Below are 21822 nucleotides of genomic sequence, written 5' to 3'. Positions count from 1 at the left end.
CCGTATACCATACAGAACCACGTTGCCATTCTCATCCAGAGCTTGGCATTCTTTACATGTAAATACCACCTTCAAACCCTCATCGCAAAGTTGACTGACACTGATTAGATTTGCCTTCAAACCATGAACATAATACACATTGACCATCTGTGGCTGTTCCTCACCACAGAGATTACCAACTCCAAGAATCTTTGCTTGTCCTCCATCACCAAAGGTAACCTGTCCTCCTTTGACTTTCTGTAATTGATCAAAGCTTTCCAGGTCTCCGGTCATGTGTCTCGAACACCCACTATCAAAATACCATGCACTCTCTGCTTCACCATTAGTCGAGGTGTAGGCAACATTGCTCACAATTTTTGGAATAGTGGTTGAGATCCTGGATAAGTTACAAAGGACAGTTTCCTCAGTTAAGTCCTTTTGAGCCTCACAGATCATCGCTTGATCTCCGTACAGAATTCGTCTGTCAATCCACACCTTTCCAAAGTGCTTTGGTTCTGGATAACACTGGCGCTGGCTCCAAGCCCTTTTTATAATTTTCTTCAGTTTGAAGCATCTCATCTTAATATGGCCCGTTTTGTGACAAAAGAAACATGCTCGTTTCTTCCTCCCACCACTGATTGGCTTGACCTTTGTCCCTTGTTTCAGACAAATGATCTCTTCTTTTGAATCCCGAAAGACAGATTTTTCTATCACCTGAGGCTTTTCAGCACACTCCTTTGACGGTTCACTCACAGATGACTTTCCAGCACACTCCTTTGACAGTTCACTCACAGATGTTCCTCCATAAATAAAACCTGGAATTGGACCAGCTTGTGCCGTGGGACGATCTATCAGAACTCCTCCTGAATATCCCAAACCCCAATTCTTCTTCGGAGGTTGTCCAGCACACAGAATCTTGTCCAGAGACTCAGCTCCAGTGTTGAGCATCCTGATCTTTTTATGATTCTCAACCAACTGACTTTGAAGATCTCTTGCCTTTTCCTTTTCAAGACTCACAACCTCCCTCAGATTGTCAAGTTTATCTTCAAGAACCTTCCTTCTTTCTTGCTCTTTAGCTAACTCATCCTTCAGGTCCAAGTCCACTTCTCCCTTCAAGTCGATCGACTTGTCAGATTCATAAGCTGATAGAGGTGTTCGTTCCATCTCAAAGATATTGAGCTGTGCCTTCAACAGTGCCTTGTCTTTTACTAACTGAAGATTTTCTGTACTCAATTTCACCCAGTTGTCGTACAGTTTGCGGTATTCTGTCTTGGGATCTATGTCATCCACTTCTGATTCAGACTCCGAATCTGTAAGCGCAGATTGAGATTTCTTCTCATCTTGAACCGTTAATGCCATAAAGTTAAGCATAAGATTCTCGGTTTCTGGTTCCTCCTCCTCATCAGTGTCAGAGTCTTCGAACACGATCATGGACTTGTCCTTACTTTTCAGATTGTTAGGACATTCGGCTCTGGTGTGTCCGAAACCTTTGCACTCTCCATACTTCAGTTCTTTCCTCTTAGTCAAAGGACAGTCACTCTTGAAGTGGCCGAAACCTTCACACTCATGACACTGCAGGTCTCGTTTCTTTCCAGGACGGTCACTTTCGTTCCTCTTGTAATTTCCTCGATCCGAGTCTGCTCTTTGAATCTTGGTGAATCGATTTTGCCCCTTTTCAACTCTTTTGAGCATCTTGTTGAAGTTCTTAGCAAGAAGACTTAGGTTTTCTTCAACCTGCATCATCCTTTTATCGTCATCAGTAACTGCAAAAGCAATACCCTTCTGACCACTCTTCTGATCATCTGTTGCCTCCATTTCCTCTGCTTTAAGTAGACCAACAAGTTTGTCAAACTTCAGGTTGTAGAATACTTCACAACAGTTTTGTGAGCTGCAAATTTCGGAGGTAGACATCTAAGCAACTTCTTGACCAAATTCTTGTCCTTGTATGTTTTCCCAAGGACAGCAGCCTCATTCGCAATAGTGCTCAGCTTGGTGGTGAAACTCGCAATTGACTCATCAGCACTCATTTTGAGGTTCTCGAATTCAGAAGCCAAATGATCAATTCGAGTCCTCTTAACACTCGTATCGCCTTCAAAATGATTCACCAGAGTATCCCAGGCTTCCTTTGCTGAATCACACCCTTGGATGATGCCAAATTCGCCCAGATCAACAGCAGCAAAGATAGCAGATAGCCTTAGAGTTAAACTTTGAAAGGTTTTTTTCAGTCTCAGTCCAGGTGTTCTTGGGTTTTTGAATCAGAATTTTCTTCCCATTCTCATCCTCAGATACAACAGTTGGGTACTCCCATCCTTGTTCCACAGCGGTCCAAGCGTCCTCGTCAATGGCCCTGATATGATGTCGCATACGAGCTTTCCAATGACCAAAGTTCCCTGCACGAAGTATCAATGGCTTATGCACAGCAATCAACTCCTTGGAGGTCTCCATGATATCCACAGTCACCACAGAATCTAAACCTGATATAGTTCCACTGATCTAGATAAGCAACCTGCTCTGATACCAAATGAAAAGGATATAACACAGAGACTATGAGTTCGACACACTGATTTTGCAAAACACTTTTTTGCCTCTTATTAGAAATCACTTAGACAGTCACAAATGATCTGTCTAATCAGTTTTACACGACCTTGCACAGCAATTCGACACTGACCAATTCCTAATCTACCCAACCTAACACAACAACAGTTGTGTAACTAGATTACAATCACTCACCAAGAACCTCACGTCTCACTCAGTTTCTTGTGAATGTTGCTCTCTCAATACTTGCTCAGAACGGCCAACCCTACTGAGCCCCTTTTGCTTAGGATTTATACCCTTTTGTCTCGAGTATATCTCCTTTCCTTTTTTCCGTTAAGATTCTGATCTCCCTTTCTTGTTTGGAGGATCTTCTTCCTTTCCTTGGATCAGTGGTGCCACGTCAGCATTCATCCTGCATCCTACGTGTCACTTGCAAACTTGTGTTATTCCCGCTCTTCCATGTGTAGCACATCTTGCCTTGTGGAGTCACGACTCTTACAGGTTTCACTCACTTGATGGCTATTGCGATTAGGATTCATCTAGCATGGTTCAAGTATGTAATTTGGAATGTTTGTTCTCATGTGACAATGGATGTATTATGTTTTTTTGGGAACGATGGATATGATGTACTCGTGTATTGGAAATTATATGAATGTTATTGTTTAAACTTAGTTCCTATTTCTTTCTTTTGGTTAAACATTTCCATTTTGTGGCATTACAAATTTAAATTTCATATTATCACGCAAAAAAATTTAGCCACGAAATGGTCACCTTTTGCACTGTGGCGAAGTTAGCTACAGAATGTTACGAATCTATCTGTGTTGGAGTAAGCTTGAGGAAAGCTTGAGCAGTAAGTTTCCCAAGGAGTTTAGGAAAAGGAAAAGGGAAAGTTTTAGGAGTTATCTAGATTATTCTTTGGAGCTATCTAAGAAAAGAAAAGCTGTATTTCCAATAGAATTAGGTTTTATGAAATACTCTCTATATAAAGAGTTGCCAAGTTGTGGTAAACCTTATGAGTTTTGAAAGTGAGATTAAGGGCTCTAAGTTTTGAGATATCTCCTTTATATAAAAGGAGCTGAATTCCTAGCTTCTTAAGCCATCCACGTCAGCAAATTTAATCGAAAAAATAGTCAGCCAATAGCCAACTCCAAAAATCACACGTCCCTTTCTTCAGCTTATAAGATAGAGCCACATCATCATTAAATTTACTTCCAACTAAAAAATTAATGCTCACAATATAACCCATAATAAACTAAAACATCCATGTCAAACTTATTGAATTCCATATAGGCCCAAAACAAGAGCCCAAAACATCATACAGAAGTCCAAAACGAAAAACCCAAAACGTAGTAGCTTTCCCATCTTTTCCTGCCTCATGTGGAATAAGGCAGGAATAAGAAACTTTTGAAGCTATACGATAGGAGAAACTGAAAATATTTTATTAAGAAATTGAGAGAGCGTTTTTAGACTTTGGAGAAATTGAGAAGCTTAACGGACGCTTCATATAATAAAACTTTTTTTGCATAATTTCTTTGGATGACATGGAATGTTGTAAGATGTGCATTTTTATTACTGGTTGACTATTTCTTGATTATTTTTGCTGACGTGGATGACTCTGAAAAACCAGTTCCTCCTTGGTGGACCTGTGCGAGGGAATTTGAAGCAGACGATGCCATAGTTGTGATAGTATTTGATGGGTAGGAAGGGCTTGTGAATTGTATTGGTGGGACGATCAGAGTCTATATAAAGAGGCTGGAGAAGTGGTGGCGATGTGGAAGTTATTAGCAACGGTTGATGTTTAAGATTCTGTGGTGGTTTAAGTTTGAAGCTCCTTTGTAACGGCAGATGCCTTTTCGTTTGAGCTTTCGTATGGTTGAAGCTGATTTAGAGATGGGATGAAAATGAATCGTTTGAGGAGGGGAAGCTGTTACAGAGTTTAGGTCACGCATGAGGCAGGAAAAGATGGGAAAGCTACTACGTTTTGGGTTTTTTATTTTGGGCTTCTGTATGATGTTTTGGGCTCTTGTTTTGGGCCTATATCAAATCTTCTTTCGTTGGAATTCAATAAGTTTGACATGGATGTTTTAGTTTATTATGAGTTATATTGTGGGCGTTAATTTTTTAGTTGGAAGTAAATTTAATAATGATATGGCTCTATATTATAAGCTGAAGAGAGGGACGTGTGATTTTTGGAGTTGGCTATTGGCTGATTATTTTTTCGATTAAATTTTCTGATGTGGATGGCTTAAGAAGCCAGGAATTCAGCTCCTTTTATATAAGGGAGATGCCTCTCCAAATCACCCGTCATTTTGGGGAGCTTGATTTGGTTTAACACTTTGGTTTAGCATTTTGGTTCTTGTTTAGATTTGGTTTAGTTTTAATTTAATTAAAAATGTAATTTCTTTAATTTAAATTAATAAAATGTAAATTTCCAAATTATTTTTTAATATCATTTCTAATTTTTAACAAAAAGTAAAATTTTAAACTAATTTTGTGATTTATTATGATTATTGGTCAAAATATTTATTGGTCAGAATATTTCGACCAAAGTTGTTGGTCAGAAAATATAAATTTCGACCAATATTTATTGGTCATAAAATTTTGACCAAAGTTATTAGTCACAAAATTTAACTATTTTTTTACCAAAATTTATTTTCGACCTTCGATTACTGACAACCCAAATTTGGTCAAAAATTAGTCAAAAACAGTTTTTTTGACCATTTGTTGACCGTTTTTGTTTTTTTTTACCATTTTAATGGTCAGATTTCTCCATGTTTTCTTGTAGTGAGAGGGATAGATTGCATAGTGGATGTTGGAGATTCAAAGTGAAAGCTCATTGGAAACAAATGGTGAAAAACTCGAGCAACAAGCAGGACATAGAGAGAAGTTTTAGGGGTATGTTAAAATCAGGGAAGTCTTTCGCTTAGAAAAGAAAAATGAGAGGTTCGTTCAGGTTCAAGTGAATATGCAAAATGAGTGATGTGGTTGAGGGTGTAATAGAAGTAGAAAGAACTTACAGTGAAAGGATAGGGCTATAGGTCAGTAGGAATTCGATGGTCATAAGCTGAGTGCAAGATAGACAAAGATGACACTTAATGAGCTCAGGTTTCCCGGAAAAGAAACCAAGTTGCAAAAATTTTATGATGCTTTTCCTTTGTAAAAGTTAATGTCCCATGATTGAGACTAATGTAAACAATTTAAAAAAAAAACAATCTCACAACTGTTTCGCATATATATATTTTTTCCGATGTTTTGTTCATATAACAAATCTTCCGACTAAGATCTACAATACTTGAGGGTTGAAGACGCTTCTAAATATCTTAGCTATAATGTCAATATTATAATTAAGATATTGTTCAAATTTTTATAGAAACATGTGGAAGCTCCGGTTATTGGCACAGTGGAATAATTTGAAGAGAAAGTGCTCATGTTTCATGGTGGATGGCATACAGATGAGAAAGAAAAATTCAATCATGTGTTGGGATGGAATTGTGACAACGAATTTAAAGAAAAAGCAATGTAGAGAAAAACATCTTCTGTGTAAACAAGTCTTCAAGTGAGTGGGAAAGAGGCTGTTAAGGCAATTGTGGGATGACAAAAGTGATCCACACATCTAAGTCTGTAAAAATTTGTGTAAACCATCACAAATTCTACTAAAAATAATTATAACAACATAACCCGCACGTAGCACGGGGCAAACCCTAGTTTTCCTAAAGTAATAAAAGAAGAGCTTTTATATCCTTGGTCTAAGTATTCTAAACTCTTGATTTGGTATCAGAGCAAGCAGGTTCTTTGAAACTATTTTGCAATCACGAAGATCATAAAAAGCATGGGAGACATAGTTGCAGCAACGAGCAAACCTAAGGAAGGAGGATCATCTTCTACAGTTTCCGATGTTAACCAGCACCAACTACACAGTATGGTCGATGAGAATGAAGGTTGCGCTACGAGTGCATAAAATCTGGGATATGTTTGATCCTGGATCAGATGATGCAAAGAAGAATGACTTGGCACGAGCCCTCCTGTTTCAGTCCATATCGGAGACGCTAATTCTACAAGTTGGTGACCTAGAGACCTCAAAGAAAGCATGGGAATCTATAAAGACAAGACATCTTGGTTCTGATAGAGTGAGGGATGCAAGACTACAAACCTTAATGGCTGAATTCGACAGATTGAAGATGAAGGAAAGCGACACGATTGATGACTTTGTGGGTAAGCTCTCAGAAATATCAACAAAATCGGCTTCCTTGGGTGAGAACATCGAAGAACCGAAGATTGTTAAAAAGTTTCTAAAGATTTTACCACGAAAAAGTATATACATATGATTGCGGCTCACTACAAGAAAGTAGGACTGTAGCAACGATTATTTACGACGATTCGAATTAACGACGATTGCACGACGATTCTTAGAATCGTCGCCAAATCGTCGTTAATTTGCGACGAAACATAATCGACGTTAAATCGTCGTAAAATAACGACGATCTGGCGACGATAACAAGAGTCGTCGTGAAATCTTCGTAACTTAGGGATGATTTAACGACGAATAATTTTCGTCGGGAATCAACGACGAATTTACGACAAAATAATAGGTCGGTCAAACACGTTTTCACCCGATTCTCATTTTTCGTTGTTAATTCGTCGCTAAACTACATTTCGTCGTTAATTCGTTGTTAAATAACGTTGTTAATTCGATGGTAAGCCAAATAAAATTCTATATATAGTGCCTCCCATAACCCAAAAAAATCACAATGCTCCTAAATAAGAGTGATTGAATTGATCACTTAATTGGAACAAGTATAAATTTTAAAAATATTCACTTGGTAGTGAATATTAAATATATATACGAAATGTCGTCCATATACGAAATTCGAAAATGGATGTACAATCGTATTGATTCAACGGGATCGTTGACAAAAGAGTTCAGTGAGGGGGTTGAGGGATTCATGCATGAGGCGGGAAAACTCCCAAGAACGATTGCCAGTCGTATGATGTATTGTCCTTGTCCTAAATGCATGAATAGAAAATTTATCACAATCGCGAAAGTGTGGTCGCATCTATTAAATAGAGGATTTATGCCACATTACTTTATATGGTATCATCATGGAGAAGGGCATGGAGAAAGTAGTGCAGGTAGTAGTAATAGCAATTATCAAGCATCAAATTTTGAAGACTCGTCAAATAATTTGCATCAAGATGAATATTATAATGCAGAGCAGCAAAGGTTTGATCATGATAGAATTCAAGACATGGTTACAGATGCATTTCATGAGACCACAAATACATTTGCACCTGTCCATGATAAGGAACCCAATGCAGATGCAAAAATTTTTTATGATATGTTAGGTGCTGCTAATCAGCCACTTTACAATGGATGCAAAGAAGGACAATCTAAATTATCACTGGCAGCTAGGATGATGACTATTAAAACTGATCATAACTTAGCTGAGACTTGCATGGATGATTGGGCTGACCTGATTAAAGAGTATTTGCCGGCAGACAATTTAGCAGCTGGAACTTACTATGAGATCCAGAAACTTATTTATAGTCTAGGATTGCCTTCTGAGATGATAGATGTCTGTGTTGACAATTGCATGCTATTTTGGAAAGATGATGATAAGTTGGAGGAATGTCGCTTTTGTCATAAGCCTAGATATAAGCCGCAAGGAAGTAGTCGCTGCAAAGTACCATTCCACCGTATGTGGTACCTTCCTATAACTGATAGGTTGAAACGAATGTATCATTCTGAAAGAACAGCGGCAGCGATGAGATGGCATGCAGATCATTTGCAGACAGATGGAAAGATTACTCATCCGTGAGATGCTAAAGCGTGGAAACACTTTAAGTCCATACATCCAGATTTTGCCAGAGAGAAAAGAAATGTATACCTTGGTCTATGCACAGATGGATTTAGTCCATTTGGTATGTCAGGTAGACAATATTCGTTGTGGCCTGTAATCTTAACGCCTTACAACCTTCCTCCAGATTTGTGCATGCAAAGAGAATTTTTATTCTTGAGTATTTTAGTTCCTGGTCCAAAACACCCGAAGCGTTCCCTTGATGTATTTTTGCAGCCTCTAATTGAAGAATTAGAGAACTTGTGGTATACCGGAGTTCGAACATATGATTTTGCAAGAAAAAAGAATTTTACTATGCGAGCAGTGCTTATGTGGACTATAAGTGATTTTCCTGCTTACGGGATGTTATCGGGATGGACTACGCATGGTCGGTTGTCGTGTCCGTATTGTCTTTATCGAACAGAAGCTTTTCAACTAAAGCATGGGCGAAAGGCATGTTGGTTCGATTGTCACCGTCGTTTTTTACCACCTCACCATCCGTACCGGAGAAACAAACGGTTGTTTCGAAAGAATAAAGCTTCTCGTGTTCCTCCACCCGTGTATCTATCAGGGGAAAATTTGGAAGCAGATATTGATAATTACGATGCACAAGAAACGGTTATTCGTGGTGGAAACTGGCATACTCCAACTAATATGCCCAATGGATATGGGGAGATGCACAACTGGCATAAGAAAAGCATATTTTGGAAGCTTCCATATTGGAAAGACCATCTGCTTAGACACAATCTGGATATGATGCATATTGAGAAAAAAATTTTTGATAACATCATGCATACGGTGTTGAATGTTCCTGGAAGGACTAAAGACACTGGTAAGTCGAGACTAGACTTGCCTGATATTTGTTCTCGGAGTGAGTTGCACATTACAAGTAATGGAAGAGCACCTGTTCCTATATTTCGATTGGGTGCAGCGGAAAAGACAGCCTTGTTTAAATGGGTTTCATCTGATGTGAAGTTCCCGGATGGATATGTTTCTAATCTAGCCAAGTCTGTTGAGAAAGGAACAAAGTTTGCTGGAATGAAAAGTCATGATTGTCACGTATTTATGCAAAGACTACTTCCTTTCGCGTTTGCTGAACTTCTTCCAGAAAATGTACACGAAGCCATTGCAGGTACTATACAAGAAATCAATTATTATATTTCCAAAATCGTTTTAGGAATGGAATAATTTAGGAATAGATTAGTTTAGGAATGGAATATATTTTGTAAATGGAGTAAAATAGGATTGGAATATTTTAGCTATTTAAGGAATTAAAATTTTATATCTAATTAGATATATGTTTAGGAATTGATGTTTAATTTTTATTTTTAATATTTATAGATGTCTGCTCGTCGTTGTCGGCCTCATTATGGTGATATGTATAGCGATGCTGGTACATCTACTGGGAGAAATTCCGTCTCTTCTTCTGCCACGGATACGGATTTTGTTCCCGCCACTCAAGCACATAGTGCTCCAGCTCCTCCACCACCACCTCCACAGCCGCAAGTGCATCGTGAGATCCCTTATGCACATTTGACGGTGCATGATATCATTGCACAGCCGGGCCGAGAGAGACTTACTAAGCTAGATCCTGATCTTCCGCCAGGTGCACATTGGTATGAAATGATTAATTAAAATATATATGTTTTATTATTATTAATTTATATTTATTTTAATTAATTTTATTTATATAAATTTTTATATTGTTCTTTTAGGTTTGGCATTCATAGCAAGGTTGGCCGCACGGTTTCTGATATTATCAAGTCCTACTTTGTGGAGCCTCATTGCAATCTCACCCAGCTTTCACAGCATACCATTGACACATGGTTCAAAATATTTGCGGTAAAATCAATTTTTAAAATAATTTGTAGTTTATTTAAATGATTATTTAAATTATTCCAAAATGTAATTATGTGGTTTTTTTTGTAGCAACGGTATGACTGGGATGAGAAAGACCATAGCGAGGTGGAGAGACTCTTTACCGAGAGAGTGAAACTTCGACTTATGGGCACGGTTTCCGATTGGAAGAAATCGTGGAAAGTCATTGGCGATGATGCAAAGCCTATTAGCATGGACCCTGAGGTGTGGAAGGGTTTGGTGCGATACTGGTTGATTCCGCATTCGCAGGAGGTTGCGGAAAAGTGTTCTATTTCCCGCAATGCGACTGATTCAGAGGGTCAGAAGAAGGCTTTTCCTCATACAGCTGGCCAAACACCATTTGGAGGTGTTCGACTGCAGATGGTATGAAATTGTTATTTATATATTTTTAGATAATTAATTTATGGTATTTGATATTATAATAACTTTTTTTTAGGCTGCCGAGAATGGAGGCGAACTCCCGCCTATGACAGAGGTTTTCGCGAAGTGTCATCGGAAAAAGGATGGCACATTCGTTTCTGAGAAAGCCGAGCAGCTCTATAATGAAGTTACTTCAAAGGTTGCTGAGCGAGAGACCCAACTATCTCCCGGAGGTTCTTCAGTTCAATCCGGAGGGTTGACTACTCGTGAGATCGATCAAATCTTCGAGGAGGTATATATATTTAATAAATATTATTTATTTATTTATTTTTAATATTTTGATTTCTAATAAAATTAACTTTAAATTGTAGGTTGCTCCGAAAAAGAAGGGAAAAGTTGTAGGGATGGGATCTATTAGAGACGTCCCGAGTGCTTCGTCATCCGCACCACGCCGTCGAGGACAAGAAGATGATCCAGTCGTTCTACGGGCCAAGATTGCAACTTTAGAGGAGTCTCAAACCGCATATCACCAGGAAGTTCAGGAGGAGCTTTCGGAGTATGACTCCATCTTCGATATCATTGCCCTCTCAATCCCAGATGTTGCAAATGCCTTGCGAGCAAAACGTCAAAAACGTGCAGCGGAAAAGGAGGCAAGATTGGCGGCACAGAGAATGGCGACACAAGCTGCGGGTACTCAAGGAGCATCTACAAGTGGTGGAGCGACACAAGCTGCGGGTACTCAAGGAGCATCTACAAGTGGTGGAGAGGATCAATCACATGCTCCGGTTACAAATCTTGCAGACGATTTTGGAGATTTCGAAATTGATTATGATGCTTAAATATGATTTCTTTTTGTTGTAATAAAAATATTTTGTTTTGTTTTTATTTAAAATAATTTTATTTTCATATTTTCAAATTAATTTATTCAAATTAATTTATTTAATTTTAATTATTATTTCCAAAAAATTTGGGTTTAAAAAATAAATAAACTTTCGTCCTTAAATCGTTGTAAATTACGACGAATTACCAACGATATGTTTACGACGAATTAGGGACGAATGTATAGTAACGACGATTTAAGGACGATTCTTCGACCACGAATTTGCAACGAATTGCCGACGATTGTTTTTCGTCATTTAATCGTCGTTACTTTTACAACGATGTTACGACGAATGCTTCCCGACGATTTAACGACGATTCTTCGTTACTCGCTAATTAAAGACGATTTTACGACGAATTACCAGTTACGACGATCAATATACGATGAACTGGAATTCGTCGTTAAATCGTTGCAAACCTCATTTAACAACGATTTAACGACGAATATGGTCGTTGTGAAATGGGTGATTTCTTGTAGTGGCTCTTGAACAAGTTCTTGATCTTAACAAAACAAGCTTCGAGGACATTCGGGAGATTAAAAGCTTATGACGAACGAATCTGTTATGAAGACGATTCACAAGAGGAACAAAGTAAGCTTATGTACCAATTCCAAGTAGGAGGCAGAGGAAGAGGTCAAGGCCGTGGCCGTGGAAGAGGCTGGGGACGATTTGGTTACCAACAAAGGGACAAATCCACAGTGATATGTTACCGGTGTGACAAAGCAGGACACTATGCTTCAAACTGTCCGGATCGACTATTTAAGCTTCAAGAAACACAAGAGAATGAAAAAGATGATACACAAGAAGATGAGTCACTTATGATGCATGAGGTGATGTATCGTAATGAAAGGAATGTGAAGCCAAAAGACTTTGAAACACGCTCGAAAAAAGTTTGGTATCTAGACAATGGTGCTAGTAATCATATGCCAGGGAACCGACCTTGGTTCACCAAAATCAATGAGATGGTCACAGGAAAAGTGAGGTTTGGTGACAAATCACGGAATGACATAAAAGGAAAGGGTTCCATTTTGTTTGTGACCAAAGGCGGTGAACAAAAAATACTAGTTGACGTCTACTACATACCAGATCTTAAGAGCAACATTATAAGTCTGGGACAAGCTACCGGATCGGGATATGATGTCAGGATGAGAGAGTATTACCTGACATTACACGATCGTGATGGAAATCTGCTAGTATGAGCAACTCGATCAAAGAATAGGTTGTACAAAGTGAACTTGGAGGTTGAAAATACGAAGTGTCTGCAGATTGTGGCATCAAGCGACTCAAGATGGCATGCTCGACTGGGCATATTAGCATTGAAACCATCAAATCGATGGTGAAAAAGGAACTAGTCATAGGAATATCTAGTGCTCCAAAAGAAAAGGATACATGTGCGTCATGCTTACTTGGGAAGCAAGCGAGGCGAGCCTTTCCAAAAGCAACCTCAAACAGAAAAGATAACTCTTCCCAGAATTCCCGCCGACGTCTCCGGACTCCCTACCGGCGGAAGCGCCGTTTGGACCGCCTTGAATTACAATTACGACCGAGCATCACGAGCACTAGAACTTCTTCATGGGGATCTCTGCGGACCTATTTCACCTCCTACAGCTGCAAAAAAGAGGTACATATTTGTATCGATTGATGATTACTCTCGCTACACGTGGTCACTATTGTTGAAAGAGAAGAGTGAAGCGTTTGAAATATTCAAATCGTTCGAAGCATCAGTCGAGCAAGAGACTAGAACAGCCATTAAAACATTCCGAACATATCGTGGTAGAGAGTTTGTGTCTCAAGAGTTCCAAGCATTCTGCGAAAGAGAGGGGATTAATAGGCACTTAACTGCGTCGTATACACCGCAGCAGAACGGTGTGGTTGAAAGACGGAATAGGACATGAGCATGCCTAATTATCTATGGGGAGAAGTAATGAAACATGAGGCTTATCTTATAAACAGAGTGGAGACGAGATCGTTAGCTGACCAAACACCATATGAAACGTTTAAGAACAAGAAGCTGAACATTGAGCATCTACGACTGTTTGGGTATATAAGCTATACAAAAGTCGAAGCTCCACATCTGAAAAAACTGGCTGATAGGTCACAGATGCTTGTGTATCTTGGGACAGAACCCGGTTGAAAAGCTTACCGTCTTCTAAATCCTACAAAACGCAAAATCATAGTAAGCAGGGATGTAGTTTTTGATGAGAGCAAGAGCTGGAAGTGGAATAATTTTGATACAGAATCTCATAAAGAACCAGGAATTTTTACATTAGACCTCGGGGAGTTTGTAAATAACAGGGCTAATGAGAATGAAACCATCGAAGAAACAGTGGAAACCAGAGAAGATGACGATAACACCATTGAAGAAGATGTTTATGATAAAACAGAGATCATGGAACAAGAACAACCCAGCCGGTGTTAAGAAAATCAACAAGACAAGTAAGAAAGCCAAGCTATCTAAACGATTTTGTGTTATTAGCAGAGATTGAATGCGAACATCTCTTGATAGTAATTAATGAAGAACCATGGGACTTCAAAGAAGCAAACAAGTTAAAATAATGGAGAGATGCCTGTGAAGAAAAAATTATGCGATAACATAGAACAGAAAATGGAGTCTAGTTGATCTACCCATCAGATGCAATTCAATTGGTTTGAAGTGGGTCTTTAAGATTAAACGCAATTCTTATGGCAGCATAAACAAGTACAAAGCCAGGCTTGTAGCAAAGGGCTATGTACAAAGGCATGGGATGGACTTTGATGAGGTATTTGCTCCAGTAGCAAGAATTGAGACAATCAGATTCATCATTGCTCTAGCTGCTTCAAACGGTTTGCATCATCTAGACGTAAAAACAGCGTTTCTCCATGGAGAGTTGAAGGAAGATGTTTACGTTACTCAGCTTGAGAGATTTGTAACTAAAGGAAGTAAAGAGAAGGTTTACAAACTACACAAGGCTATTTATGGATTAAAACAGGCACCTCGGGCTTGGAACACCAAGTTAAACGAAATTCTGAGAGAATTAGGCTTTGTGAAGTGTTCCAAGGAACCCACGTTACAGAATACAAGAGGAGGAGCGTCTTCTCATTGTAGCAGTATATGTGGATGCATGACTTGTTGGTCACGGGTTCTAGCTTGGACCCAATACTCGATTTCAAACGAAACATAGCGGGTAAATTTGAAATGAGTGATTTAGGCATGCTCATATATTACCTTGGAATTAAAGTTCTTCAAGAAGAGGATGGGATTGTATTGAAGCAGGAAAGATATGCAAAGAAAATTTTGGAAGACGCAGGAATGGGTGAGAACCAATGGACTCTGGTTTGAAACTCTCTAAAGCACAAGATGAGAAGCACATCGACGAGCATGATTACAGAAGAAATATTGGATGCCTTAGATACTTGCTTCATACTCGGCCAGATCTTTATTTTTCTGTTGGAGTATTAAGTAGGTAAGAGCCAAGAGAATCACATGGAGCTGCACTAAAACAGCTCTTAAGGTATCTTCAAGGAACGCTTTCTCATGGTCTTTACTTTAAGAAGGGAATCAATGCAGGTTTGGTAGGCTATAGTGATAGTAGACATAATGTGGACATGGACGATGGGAGGAGTACAACATGTCATATCTTCTATCGGAATAAATGTCCGATCACATGGTGTTCTCAAAAGCAAGAAGTTGTGGCATTGTCTTCTTGTGAAGCAGATTTTATGGCAGCCACTGAAGTAGCTAAACAAGCAATTTGTCTCCAAGAACTCTTTGCTGAAGTCAACAGAACAACATGTATAAAGGTGACAGTTCTAGTTGATAAAAAATCTGCAATAGCACTTACAAAGAATCCGGTGTTTCATGGGTGTAGCAAACACATCCATCGAAGGTATCATTTCATACGAGAATGCGTTGAGAATGATCAAGTTGAGGTTGAGCATGTTCCCAGCAATGAGAAAAAGGCTGATATCTTAACCAAGGCACTAGGAAGAAACAAGTTCAAGGAGATGAGGGATCTCATTGGAGTTCAAGGTGTGTCACAAATGGATTTCAAGCTTAAGGGAGAGAATGTTGGAGTAAGCTTGAGAAAAGCTTGAGCAGCAAGTTTCCCAAGGAGTTTAGGAAAACGAAAAAGTTTTAGGAGTTATCTAGATTATTCTTAGGAACTATCTAAGAAAATGAAAGTAGTATTTCCAATATGATTAGGTTTTATGAAATACTCTCTATATAAAGAGTTACCAAGTTGTTGTAAACCTTATGAGTTTTGAGAGTGAGATTAAGGGCTTTAGGTTTTGAGATCTTTTCCTAGAGTAATAAAAGAAAAGCTTTTATATATCTTTGGTCTAAGTATTCTAAACTCTAGAATCTGTAACAAAAATAGCCAGGCAATGGCCACTTTTTAATCTGTAGCAAAGTAATCACGGATAAGCTACAGTTACATTGGTAGCTTACTAGCCACAACATATGCCTTGACTATTCTGTGGTTAATTAGTCATAGAAAATGCCCTAACATTCTGTAACTATGTTTGCCAGAAAAAGGTACAGACTATGATTAGCTACGACGCTATAGCTAAGAATTGCATCTCTAGCTTTCCATGACTATAAGCCCATATAGCTACGGAAATTGGACAATAGTCAAAATATAATTCATAGCTATGCAACTTTTTTTAGTGGTAGGTGGTAAATAAAAAAATGAATGTTGAGGCTAAGTTTTTTGTATTAACTTCTCAAAAATAGAATGAAATTAAGTCTCAGTGAAAGGCTAATAACTATCCAAATAAACTAAATTTCTTCTGATATTATAGAAAATATATGTGGTTTACAATAGTAATTGTCATCACGAACAATTTTTGGGTTCACCCCAAAGGGTGAACTCTTTTATTCATCCCATATATATTAACCAACAAAAATGTAATAATTATTATTACATTTAAACATTATTAGTGGAGAAAAACTAAACCTTAAATTGGAAATAGTAAAACATAATGTTTAAATTTTTTAAAAATTTTAAGTTTGAATAAACCAATATTTTTACATTATTTTTTTTTTGTTGGTCAAGAAAGTACTTTATTAAATAATAGGATCTAATGAGTTATCCAAAGTAAATAAAGCCTCTTTGGCTAAGACATCAGCCTCACAATTAGAGGATCAAGAGATAAAACAAAACGAAATGGAAGAAAACATAAGGGATAAATCACGAATATTTGCAAGGATAGCATTGATATCGTTGTGGGAGCCATTGGTCTGAATCAGTGTGATGAGGGTTAGAGAGTCGGAGAGCACAACGATCTCCTCGCATCTGTTCCTTTTTGCCACTTCGAGACCAGCTTTCAGAGCCCATGCTTCAGCAATTAGGGCGGATGTAACGAAGCTTCAGGAAGATGAAGCTGATAACTTTTGATGGGACGTATTGGAGTGTATACAAACACCAAAGCCGCTATTTTAAGATTGGGATTCCAAGCGGCATCAACAAAGACGGAGAATCCCGCTGTGATTGAGTTTGGGTCCAATTTCGGAGCAGCACTTGGGCGTCGTTGAGGACGAAGGTGAGCTTGAGCTTCTTGCCATGCTTTTTTTTCAGATATCGCTTTGCTGATAATTTCCAGGTATGAGAGCACCCGATCTCCAAAGTACAAGTGATTGCGAGCAGTCCAAATGTTCCAGCAGATCTATGGAGCTATGTGGGTAAGAGCGATTCCCGTAGGGAGGAGCGGAGTAAGGTTCTTTGATGAAGCTAGGAAGTCAAGCGTGCTACCGTGGAGGATTTGTGACCATCCAGATACTGGACTATTGTCCCAGATCAGTTTCGCCATAGGGGAATCCCAAAGGATATGAATCGTTGTCTCTGGCTCACCGGACCGTCTGCATGAAGGATCCACTTGAATGCCTCTGTGAGCGAGCTGTTGGCTTACACATAGCACTCCAGCCGCTGCTTCCAAAGGAAACTTTTTATCTTTGGTAAAGTTTTTAGGCTCCAGATATTTCTCTGCCAATTGAAATTTCTGACTGATTTTGTCGTGGAAAATCGCATTTTAAACCTTCAAAATATAACTTGTTAACATTTTAAACCTTGAGAGAATTATACTCTCACTTTAAACCATGAAATTACAAAAACTATCACTTCTAACCATTAAATTAGCTTTTGAGTTTGCAATCTCTAAAAAATGACTGGAATTACCTGTTTTCTGGTAATTATTAAAAAAAATAATTTTAATTGTACTTTTTATTCTATTTAAATATTCAATTAATAAAATAAATTAAAAAAGCATAACCTTCTCTCCCACAATGCTCTTTGCTTCATCATCCTTCTTCGCTGATTATCACCATATTAAGCACCGATTATCACCATGTTAATTAATATGACCCAGACTTAACATTTTCCATTACAATCGATTAATTTCTGGGTTTTGCACTAATTACCAAAAAATTCGTAATGCACTGGTTTGTCCCAACTTGAATACCGAGTTAACTTACTAACTTGTAACAACACCGAGTCAACTCGCTAATGGCGTGTTTCTCTGGATCAAAAAGCGTACAATACGCCGGGTTAATCTTCATGAAATCGTGAACACTTCTAGCCATGCCGGGATGGCAGATCCTGGCTAATCGTTTCTCTTGACTTGTCGAGTCAACAGGAATTCCAAGGATCTGGTCGTTGGAAATCGCTGCGGAATCTGGCGCAGTCCCCACAGACCCTCGGCACAGAAAGGGATGGTGAGATCCCAGAAGTTCAAGACAGTGGTGAGAGCGCCGGAGAGGATGAAGAGGTTGTGGGAGAAGAAGTCTTGATTTTATAAATATATTTTTTAAAAAAATAAATAACAAATTAAAATTTTTTTTTTTTAAATAGGTATACTGACACGTCACCGCATTTTTTACCGAAAAACTGGTAGTTCCAGTCATTTTTTTGACGGCTCGAACTCAAAGATTAATTTAATGGTTAGAAGTGAGAGTTTTTTTAATTTCATGGTTTAAAGTGAGAGTGTAATTCTCTCGAGGTTTAAAATGCTAGTAACTTATACTTTGAAAGTTTAAAATGCTATTTTCCCGATTTTGTCGCCTCGTCTACTCGAACCAGCCCATACCCTGTTCTAACTGAGTACTCTCCATTCTTTGCAGGAAGCCAGATGATCTTATCGCATCGAGAAGATGGGCTAAAAGGGATAGAACAGATGCAATCTTCATACTCAGGTACGATCGATCGAATCTTGGGCCAGTTCCATTGGTTGCTGCTAGGTCCAATTAGTTCTGAAACTCGGAGGTTTAGGTTAGCGAACGTAGGTGGTCCCATAGGTCTAGATGGGAAGTTTGGGGACATCCAGGGGTCCCTCCAGATTCAGATACTTTCTCCATTAGCCACTCTCCATCCTAAGCATTTAGCAATGATGTCCCTTCTCGCCATGATGCTTCTCCATCCATGAGAAGGATTTGACAGCATCATGCATTCAATGAACGGCTTATGAGAGCAGTATTTACCTAGGAACACCCTGGCGAAGAGGGAGGTAGGGTGTCGTAGCAATCTCCATCCCAATTTTGCAAGGAGTGCGTCGTTAAAGGCGATTATGTCTCAAAATCCCTAACCACCGCAGTTTTTTAGTAACGTCAATTTACGCCGTGATAACCAACACATCTTCCTGTGATCTGGTTTATCATCCCACCAAAATCGAGTTAGGATCGATTGTATCTGTTTGAGGAGGGAAACAGGAAGTTTAAAACAAGACATAGAGTAGTTGGGCATGGAGGACAGCACCGATTTCAAAAGGACTTGTTTTCTTTCCAGAGAGAGGAAACGAGTAGACCAACTGTGGGATCTTTGACGAATGCGATCTACCAGCGAGGCAAAGATATCTTGTTTCTTCTCCCCAAAATTTTCTGGAATACCCAGATATTTTCCATTCCCTCCCTCTTGGTAGATACGAAGCTCCCGTTTTACTCTTTTATGCTGTTGCAAGGGAGTTTTAGAGGAGAACATGATAGAGGATTTTCAAAGGTTGATACATTGCCCTGAAACTGCTCCGTATTGATGCAAGATTAAAGATAGTTTCCTGCAGCTAGCAGAGTTAGACTGACATAAAAACATCGTATCATCTGCAAAGAGGAGGTGTTTCAGGAGACTCGAATGCCCTGAAGGGTTTCATCCGCTTCAGCTTTCCGGCAAAAACCTGCTAACACCTCTGTGCATATAATGAACAGGAATGGGGACAATGGATCCCTTTGTCTCAGGCCTCTCGAAGGGAGTACACGCCCTTGTGGTCCACCATTAATCAAGAACGAGTACGAAACTGTTGAGACACATTGCATGATCCAGCAGAACCAAGTCTCGTGAAAGCCCATCCTGCACATTACCACTTTTAAGAATTTCTAGTCAATTCGGTCGTACGCCTTGCTCATCTCTGTTTTCACAGCCATTTCCCCTCGTTTCTTTGCTTTGGAGATCCTCAAGTAATGCAGCATTTTGTGAGTTATAAGAACGTTATCAGAGATACAGCGTCCATGATCAAATGCAGTTTGGCTTTCAGAGATGATGTTAGGAAGGATCGGTTGAAGTCGTTTTGTTAGAATTTAGCTTCAATCTTATAGAATACATTACAATGTGCAATGGGTATATAATCAGCCACAGTTCTTGGTCCGACTCCTTTTAGGATAGGCCGAATGTTGGTTTCGTTCATGGTGGGCGGGAAGTTTCCAGAAGTAAAGAAAAGTTGAACTTTCTTTACTATATCTGATCCAACTATACTCCAATATGATTGGAAGAACCCTGAGGAGAAACCATCTGGCGCTTTGCTTGCCTTTATCGCCATTACCGCATGTTTGATTTCCTCTGCGTCTAGTATAGCAATAAGCATGAAGTTAGTTGTCTTCGAGATGCATGGAGATATAACATCTTCAACCAAGCCGAGGCCTCCTAAGGAAGAAGAAGTGAAGATTTCTCTGAAGTAGTCAGAGATTATTCTGGTGAAATGATGTTCCTCATAGTGAACCTGTCCTTGCTGATCTTCGAGCACAGTAAATCTGTTGCAGGTGCGGCGGCCTTTAGTGATAGCATGGAAACAGCCGGTATTCCTGTCACCACTATGGAGCCATTGAACTTGACTATGCTGCTTCCAAAATTGCTCCTCATCCTTATAAGCTTTGTCGAGAATGGCCGTAAGAGCTTCAATGTTGTCCAGGTTCAGAATGTCAGCTGACAGTGCTGCTTCCACTGCACATTGGTTCTTGGAGATCAATTTTGCACTATTGAAGTTTTGTGCTTTCGTCAACTGAATGATCTCACGTCTACACCCTGCTATTTTTCCTGCAACTGAGTTAGATCGAGAGTTATCCCATGTGTCCGAGACAAGCTGCATAATCTCCTCTTTTTTCTCAAATTGTTGTCAGATCTGAAAATATAATGCGTTTAACCCGCTTCTCATCGACATAGGTGATGATCGGTCGGTGGTCTGATCCTTCATATCTGAGATATTCCGATCTACCAGAGGGGAAGGCTTCAATCTAGGCGTCATTGGACAGAGATCTGTCAAGACGAACCTGAACGAAATGGTCATATCTCATGCCACGCCAAAAAAAAAGGTTGCCTGAGTGCTTGACATCCTAAAGCCCATTTTGGGCAATGAAACTTCGAAAATTAACAAAGGAGTGTTCGTGTCTTGCAGGTCCTCCCTTTTTCTCCGCATTGTCAACTATGTCGTTGAAATCTCCTGACAAGAGGCATGCAGATTCTCTGTTTGATCCAAATTCTTATATTTTATTCCACACTTCTTGGCGTATGTGGCTCACAGGATCACCATAGACAAAGGAAAAGAAGAAAGTTTTTGACTTGGCCTTTACTTTCGTATCAATATAGTTTGGAGAGGAGGATAGAATCTCTAGATGTGTATCCGCTTTCCAAAACAGGGCTAGTCCCCCCACTAAGGCCTGTCTGTGGTACAATAAAAATGTTGTCGTAACCGAGGTGCTGGGAAACACGAAAAACAAAATCATCTTGATTTTTGGTTCCCATGAGATACATTATATCCGGGAAGATATCCAGTTATATCTCCCTAAGGCGTCGAACTGTCCAGGAGTTTCCAAGACCTTGACAGTTCCAACAGGCTGTATTCATTGAGTTGTGGATGGTTTTTGGGAAACCATCAATCCCTTACAAGTGGAAGGCACTAAGACCTTATAGATAAAAGCAGCTGTTACATCAATGTGACCATCCTCATCCTAAGGTAAGATAGACGATGCAGCATGGGTCTGAAAAGCGGATGACTTAGATCCTGTACGTTGTTGAGTTCCACCGGTTTTCTTGCGAGTAGAGCATTTCTTCGACACCAGGCATTTCTTCGACTGGTACCTAAAGCGGACTATTGGGGCTTGATTCATGCTCGCTGCTGACCGA

General features: G+C 39.3%; 1 pseudogene; it reads left to right on the top strand.

The window, feature by feature from the left end:
* The first annotated feature begins 16579 nt into the window (after positions 1-16579).
* Positions 16580-21822, top strand: part of LOC18010576 — a 13223-nt pseudogene continuing 7980 nt past the window's right edge.

This window comes from Eutrema salsugineum, unplaced genomic scaffold, assembly GCF_000478725.1.
Source record: "Eutrema salsugineum unplaced genomic scaffold, Eutsalg1_0 scaffold_7, whole genome shotgun sequence".
Classification (NCBI taxonomy): domain Eukaryota; kingdom Viridiplantae; phylum Streptophyta; class Magnoliopsida; order Brassicales; family Brassicaceae; genus Eutrema; species Eutrema salsugineum.
Note: the sequence above shows the minus strand (reverse complement) of the source record. Positions and strands in the feature narration are given on the sequence as shown.